Here is an 8,456-nt window from a genome sequence, read left to right as displayed (position 1 = left end):
AATCGGTGATAAAAGCCTATTACACACAATGCCCTGTGTCAGCAGTGCCTGGGAAGAGGGAGTTCCAGTTCCCGTGTGGGAGGAGCCAGAGAAGAAAAAGAAGCAGCCTCACCTCGGAGGGGAGAGAAAGAGAACCATGTGGGCCAGGAGGGCAGCCGTGCACCTGCCAGGCCGCACTCATGGGTCGTGGAGAGGATTTGGTGGGAAGACACCAAAAATGTACCAGCATAGTGGCTGGGACCCAGTCAAGAAAAGGGAGTGATGATTATCTTTCTTGCTCCTTGAAGTACCCTCCTTAGTCTGCCTTCTTCGTAAGTCCCAGCTGGCTAAGCAACCATTTTCTTCAACACATCCACCCCCAGGCTTTCTTCCTGTCATCCCTGCCCCTTCCGTAGCTCCCCCAGGAGAATCCTTCTTTAAACACAATATTTTTTATATATATATAATGTATTTATTTTGAGAGAGAGAGAGATCATGTGATCAGGGGAGGAGCAGAGACAGCAGGAAAGAGAGAATCCCAAGCAGGTTCCACACGTCGGCACAGAGCCCAACACAGGTCTTGAACTCATGAACCGTGAGATCGTAGCCTGAGCCAAAAATCAACAGTCAGACGCTTAAGGGACTGAGCCACCCAGGTGCCCCTAAAGACAGTATTCTGCCTTCAGACCCAGCCACTTCCCACAGTTGCCCGCAGGTGTCTACAATACCCGAAGGGTTTTCACTCTGAGGCTTGGGTGTAGAACTAACTCATTATGAGGTCTTGGAGCCAGAAGAAGAATTTTGCCACACGGCTAATACCTAATTAACACGAGTAACCGGACGACCTGCAAGAAAGATGTTTTCCCGTCAGTCAAGCACTCTCACACCTTGGAGAATTTAAGCTTTGTTATTCGACTTCTGCTTTCTATTTTGACATCTCCCCAGTAACATTTTAAAACATCATCAGCTGGAGGCAAGCCTCCCTGCGCCCTGATCAACCTGGTTTTGCACTTTTCGAGAGGGTGACACTGAGACAAGCTCTGTTCCCTAGATCAATACTTTATTAGGTTGAAATCTGCAGATGAAAAGGGCTGGCGAGGTGGTGGTGTTGCCTGCCAGGAAATCTGTGAAAACTATTTTCTTCTTTGCTAAGAGGTAAAATATTTATGTCTTTAATAAGCACAGCGACTGAGACATAAATGTACTTATAAATAGCTACACCAAAAATGTGCATATACGCACTGCTTAAAAGGAGCATGAAACCCTCCATGTATTCTGATTCCTCCCCAGCCCATGGCCCGTGGGGTGCAAGATAGCTGCCTCCATAAACTTCAGAACGACTCTGTGTCTTCACAGCCACCGGGCCTTGAGAGGGGAGGTCTCTAACTCCCCTATTTGTCACGGACACCCTTCTTGCAATGTCCCTAAGATAGCTATGGTGCTTTCAGACCAGGTAGAGGCAGTGGCCCACCTACGTGTTGCTTCTGCTGTGGATGCACTGAACCGTCGGTCTCTTGCCGGGGGTCGGGGTGACCAGGAGGCCTGGGCATCGGGCAAGCTGGCTATGTGTCAGGTGGAGATTCTGGCTGTGTGTGCCTATCCACGTAGAGGCATCCTCCACGGGACCTTTCTGAGCTCCATCAGAACAATTATAAGGCTGTGCAAACACACACACACACACACACACACACACACACACACACACACGACTGTCTAGTGGACAGGTCAGAATAAAGCAGTCATCTTACCATAACCACCAAACCACTCAGTACAGGGAGCTCAGATTACAGGGACTGTGAAACCTGAGTAAAACTTGAAGGACCCAGGACACTTTCACCAGCCAATCTCCCTTCTTTACTGCTGAGTTAATGGCGATGTGAAAGAAAACGTGTGTTGGCACCAGGAACAGTTATATGACCCAGGTGCTATGGGCTCAGCAGATCCCAGCCAGGATCACACGTAAAGCTCACCGGACAGAGGGTGCTGAGGCCATTAAAGGTCTTGAAAGAGATTTCACTGCCATGGAAAAGTAAATAAACACAGCTCAATAAAGAATACATAGATGTCTAGAATTCTTCAGGAGATGGCCAAGTCCCAAAGCACTCTGGGAAGCATTTTTGGCATTCAGTGTCTGCTCTGTGTGCATGCACACATCATCTCTCTGGGAGAGGTTTGGGCACATCAAATAAAGCCCTCCAGTTCCCTGATTTATAGGTGGAGTGGCCTTTGAGTTGGCCCTTATCCACACCCAGAGGTTAATCCTGTGATTTTTCATATGCAATTGAGTGGAGTGGGGGGTGATATAAAATAACCCCCGAGCCAAACACACACGTCCTCACTGAAAAGTACAAGAACATAAACAGATCTTTATTTGACACACGAGTAGCCATAGTGCTTCTATTTAGACTTGGACCCAGGAAATTTTATGTGCAAGTTTTCAAATGAAAATGTTTTGTGAAAATTTTCAACAGACAAAGCATTGTTAAAATATTTTATTAAAAAAAATTTTTTTTAATGTTTATTCATTTTTGAAAGACAGAGACAGAGCACAAGCAGGGGTGGGACGGAGGTGGGGGGGAAACACAGAATCTGAAGCAGCCTCCAGGATCCAAGCTGTCAGCACAGAGCCTGACGCAGGGCTCAGACTCATGAACCATGAGATCATGACCTGAGCCGAAGTCGGACACTTTAACGGACTGAGCCACCCGGGCGCCCCTAAAATATTTTCAAGTGAGAGATAAGTCCTAAACCAAAAGTTGGTGATTAAGAGTTTAATCATCTTCCATTTTAAACACTAAAACACATAATTATATACTGTTCTTACATAGTCCTACAGATATTTTTAGGATCTTTCCAATGTATCCCTGAGGTTCCCAAGGGAGGGTCTCTGCCTCTACCAATGAGATCGGACACAAACCTGTGACAGATGGGGCTTCAGGGGAGCAGGGATGTACTTTCCTCCAAGCTGTCCGATAAGAAAAGCATGCATAATTGTCAGGAATGGGATAGAATTATCAAAGGCATATAAGTTAAAAAATCATAGAATGTACTTTTCCATTCTATTGTTTTGCAACAATGAAAAGCTGCAACTTTCATCAGGATGACCAACAGAAGCTACAAGCTCTCTGGGGCAAGACAACAGTCAATACTGCCTCAGGCCACCTGGCTGGTCTGCCTGCCACGTGGACACACACACACACACACACACACACACATCAACTCTCGCACAACTTTGTTTTGCTCCACAGACATTTTACCTCTCCTAGTAATAGGATATCTTCATGGGGGTCAGCAGGAGTTTCTTTCTGGATAAATTGACATAATGGGAAACATTGTCCAAATTCCTTGGTAGCGATCTTTCCAGAGCAATGGTTTCTGTGTGGCATCCATTCTCTCATGCTATCACTCTCCTTGGGCTCCAGCTCCCTCTGTCCCCACCCCATTGTTGCCTCCCCTGACCTGGGTCTGGATTTTTGAGAAAGACTGGGCACATATCACCTGTGAGCCATGGTTACGAGCAACACCAGTGCCTCCAATCACAAAACATGGTTCAGAACCATGGATGGCAGGACTCAGGTGGAGGTGGCAAGTCATATACACGTACTTGCCTGTAGATGAGTTAAATACTCGTGTGGGTACATGTGATGATAGATAGATAGATAGATAGATAGATAGATAGATAGATAATAGAGATAGATAGGTGGATAGATATAGATGATAGATAGATAGATGATAGATAGATAGATAGATAGATAGATAGATAGATCTCCTTAGTAAATCGATTATATAGATAGATGATAGATAGATAGATAGATAGATAGATAGATAGATCTCCTTAGTAAATTGATTATATAGATAGATGATAGATAGATAGATAGATAGATAGATCTCCTTAGTAAATCGATTATATAGATAGATGATAGATAGATAGATAGATAGATAGATAGATCTCCTTAGTAAATTGATTATATAGATAGATGATAGATAGATAGATAGATAGATAGATAGATCTCCTTAGTAAATCGATTATATAGATGATAGATAGATAGATAGATAGATAGATAGATAGATAGATCTCCTTAGGAAATAGTTGACAGATAGATTAGATAGATAGATAGATAGATAGATAGATAGATAGACAGATCTCCTTAGGAAATAGATAGACTAGATAGATAGATAGATAGATAGATCTCCTTAGGAAATAGGATAGATAGATGATAGATAGATAGATGATAGATAGATAGATAGATAGATAGATAATAGAGATAGGTAGAAAGATATAGATGATAGATAGTTGATAGAGATAGAGACACATATACATACATACATACATACATATATACATACATACATACATACAAAGGCAAGTTAAATAATACGTATATGTATTTGACCCTTAAACAACATGGGTTTGAACTACACAGGTCAACTTAACACAGATTTTATTTTCAATAAACATACTACAGTCCTGTAAATGTATTTTCTCTTCCTTTGATTTTCCTAACATTTTCTTTTCTCTAGCTTACTTTGTTGTAAGAATACTTTATCATATTGTAACAATATAACACATATCACATACAAAATATGTGTTAATCAACTTTATGTTATCGGTGAGGCTTCTCTGGTCAACAGTGGGCTTTTAGTAGTTAAGTTTTGGGGGAGACAAAAGTTATACGAAGATTTCTGACTGAGTAGGTGCATAGCACTCCTAACCCCCACATAGTTCAAGGGCCAACTCTATGTGTAAATTGTCTAAATTATATTATTCCTGTGTCTACGTTTGAATACTCAACAACTCTAAGCAATGGATATTTGGCTTCTGTTTGCTGAGACAACTGAATCTAAAATTTATCATTTATAACTTTAGTAAAACCCTACTGTCTGTCCTTTCCCTCACTTAGGAACGTCATTAGAATTTTTCTTACACCTCACTACACATTTGAGTCAGAGAGAAATTTTCCTACAAAAGGTAACTAGGAATTGGAAGGAATCAAGGATAAGGATGCTTTTGGTATGCACATTGGAAAAAAGATTTCCTAACACGAAAGGCATGGATTCGTGAGAGATGAAAGATGGCAGCTGATGTGTGTCACCTCCAAAGGGAAGGGGGAAAAAAATGGTGGTCAAGACCTTGGTCAAGATTTCCTAACACGAAAGGCATGGATTCGTGAGAGATGAAAGATGGCAGCTGATGTGTGTCACCTCCAAAGGGAAGGGGGAAAAAAATGGTGGTCAAGACCTGGGTCAAAGAGTTTTTCACATCAACCACTAGGTGATTCATCTACCCAGGACTTGGGTAAAAATAACAGCAATGATAATAATACATAATGTTGATTGAACACTTACCATTTTCCAGGCACTCTAGGGAGAACTTTTTCTATGTTAACTCACGTAGGAAAACATTGTGGAAGATTTTGAGATTACTGAAGAAGTCAGAAGAGATTGCTGAACACCTTTTCATTAGACTAACAGACACTCCTCTGAGGATGTTTGACTTTGGCTAGACTGTTTCACAACTCAGTAGAGATGAAGATTAACTGAGAGTAACGCGACTTACTCCTATCCACAGAAATGTAGATTGTATCCAATGGAATGCCGTTGATTACAGCCCGGTGGATATTGACCAGTTTTGCCAGCTTTGCATCCATTTCTAAATTCGCTTCTTCACTCCTTATCTGATTCTAGATGTGTGCCCTTTGAACCAGTCCTAACATCCAGTGAATCTCACATGTGTCTATGAGCTAAGTACAATATTTGAGACATGTTCATCTTGAAATTATATGAGAGTCATGGTTTGATTGTCTTTTAAAACTTAACCTTTAACACTCATCTCATCTTTGGAATAGTACTATTAATGATGGGAGCAGGGTTTATGGGGGCCTTCCAGCAAGTGGAGAAGGAGACACAGTGAACCACCAACCCATACACAGATTCAATCACTTTCTACACACTCCCTCATAATACATGATACTTCTTCTCCAGCACCCCCACCTATAGAAGTAATGAGTGAACAGGAACTTAGAAGACAGCCCACTCCAAAGCTGGGAAACTACGTGCTTCGGCAGATATTTCCTATGTTGAAAGGAATTGTCGCTTTCTGAAATGTTAGTCAACCTCCTATGAAGAAGGCCTCCTCCTTTCTCTACAAGAGTCTTTTAACTGTTTGAAGGCAAACACGTGATATGCCCACAGTCTTCTCCAGCACAGAATACATCAACCTCTTCCTTATTTGAGATGATTTCAAGACCTCCTCACTATCTTGCGCCTTCTTGTGGCGCTCCGGCTCATAATATCCATCTAGAAACATGGCACCTAGAGTTGGAAACAATAGTCTGACCCACCCAGAACATCGTTCCTGTGATCTGAGTCCTACAAATGTGTGGGACGCTAAGGAGCCCCGGGTCTACAACATGAAGGTGCCTATGATTTGCTAAAATTCCTTCATGTCAATGAAGCTGGCCCCAGTTCTTCTTGCCTTTTATACATACTCACTATGTAGAGCCGAAGATTTTTTTTAATATGTATACTTACTTATTTCTAGTTAGATTCATCAAAAGCATTCATCCTGAAGCAATTAGTAACCTCTTCGTTCAATTTTTACCGAACAAAAAAAGATGCTGCTACCTTCTGTTTATGTTGAATTGTCTTTCTATTCACAAATTAACTCGAATGATTAAAATTTATCAAACTCTCTATTTGATTTAATACCCTATAGTCTGATTATTCCAATGCGATAAGGAATTCATTTTGACACTAAACTACAAATCAATCAATATTTATGGCTACTCTTCATACTTGTTTAGGAATTCATGCTGATGAATTTACACATTTTTTTGACAGTTCTTTCCCTAGAAAGCTAGCCAGTTGTGGGAATCCAGTGTGGTGATGACAAGAATCCATGGGTCTGAGATGCTAACAAAGCTGTGAAGATTATCCTAAGGAAAGAAATACCCTCAAAGACCCTTGGGCCTGTAATTAAAGTGATCAACTACCCACTCCCGTAACTCTCCGTCTCCCAGCCCCTGGCCAGGCCAGCCCGTGAAAGCCTAACCTGTAATCAGAATGGGGGAAAAAATAACAAAGCCGAGAACAGGAAACTGTTGATATCTTCTCTACCAGATGTCCCTCTGCTCACTGAAGTTTCAAAAACACGGGAGCTTTAAATCTGACTTCTTTCCTTACAGAGCTCCCAGCCCACCCTCCCTGCTGAGCTCATTCAAGGGCAAACACCCAGGCCCCTCCCTGAAGGTTACTAGCACAACGTTATCCTTGTTTTTCAGCCATTGTTAATTATGCACATGGCACACTCAAGCTCTATCACATTTTGCCAAAATAACTGTTGGATAAAGGAAAACTACGGTCAGCTCGCTAGTTCATTGATCTTCATGATATCCAGACACTGATTTTTTTTTTTTAACCACATTGATTTAAATAAGGACGTTTTGACATCCTAGAGAGACAGAATCTAAATTCTTCGATGTTCTTCACTATAAACATATTGCTTATCGTATGAGTTCTTCATGACATGTAAAGGCCCCTTTGATACTGTATAACCATCATAATCATGGGGAAACAGATATTGAAAGAGGAGACCATAGGCCAAAGGTCACTAGCAAGGTCAGGGATGAAATCAGATTTAAGAGTGAAAGTTTCCACTTTGTTAGTCATTATTCCCCAGCGAGACTCCAGAACATCCTGTTAGATCTTGTTATGTCTACGTTCAAAGCGAATTTCTATCCTTAGCAAGCAAGGAAACCATCTGAGCAACATCGCAGAATTCAATTATCCAATTTGATTATTTGGGGTATAGAAATGTGGATAACTTTCTCCATGTCAAGTAACAGCCTCGATGTTTCTCTTTAGTTAAATCTGGCTAATTCCTTACACCTAAAATGAGTTCCTAGTTCGCTATTGATTTCATTCCCTCGGGCGAGCCGGAGACAGGAAATTCTGACAGAACCCCTTGACCATCTGCTCTGCACACCTAAGCATTCAATTTCTGAATGAACAGCATGTATATTCATTTGTGTACCACTTTAGCTGATGTCTGGAAATCCCCTTCACACACACACGAGAGCCTTGGGTGGGCAATAGTTTATTTGAACAGAGAACCAACCTGACACCCTTAACACAATGATGTAGCAATAAGGTTAGAGCAGTCACTTGGCTACTCCAACCTGTTAGGAAAAAAAAAAAAAAAAAAAGTGGAAAACTGTGCCAGTGGCTTCCATGGAGCAGACCAATCCACAGCCCATAGAGAGTACTCAAGGAGGTGACAAGAGCTCCCTGGTGACAAAGCTGTCGTCAGGACAGGGCTGGTCCAGGAGTTCACAAGAGCTAAGGAGCAGGCCATCCATCACTCACCCTGGCCAACGGAACAAATAAACCATTTCTTGTTTCCTTGAGATGCTTGCAAAAAGAGCTCCTGGGCCCCAGCGTGCACAGAGCGAGCTGCTCAGAGCCAGTTGTGTCCAGGC

This window comes from Neofelis nebulosa, chromosome 11 (genome assembly GCF_028018385.1).
Source record: "Neofelis nebulosa isolate mNeoNeb1 chromosome 11, mNeoNeb1.pri, whole genome shotgun sequence".
In the NCBI taxonomy this organism is placed as follows: domain Eukaryota; kingdom Metazoa; phylum Chordata; class Mammalia; order Carnivora; family Felidae; genus Neofelis; species Neofelis nebulosa.
The sequence above is the reverse complement of the archived record's forward strand: the minus strand, read 5'-3'. Positions refer to the sequence as shown.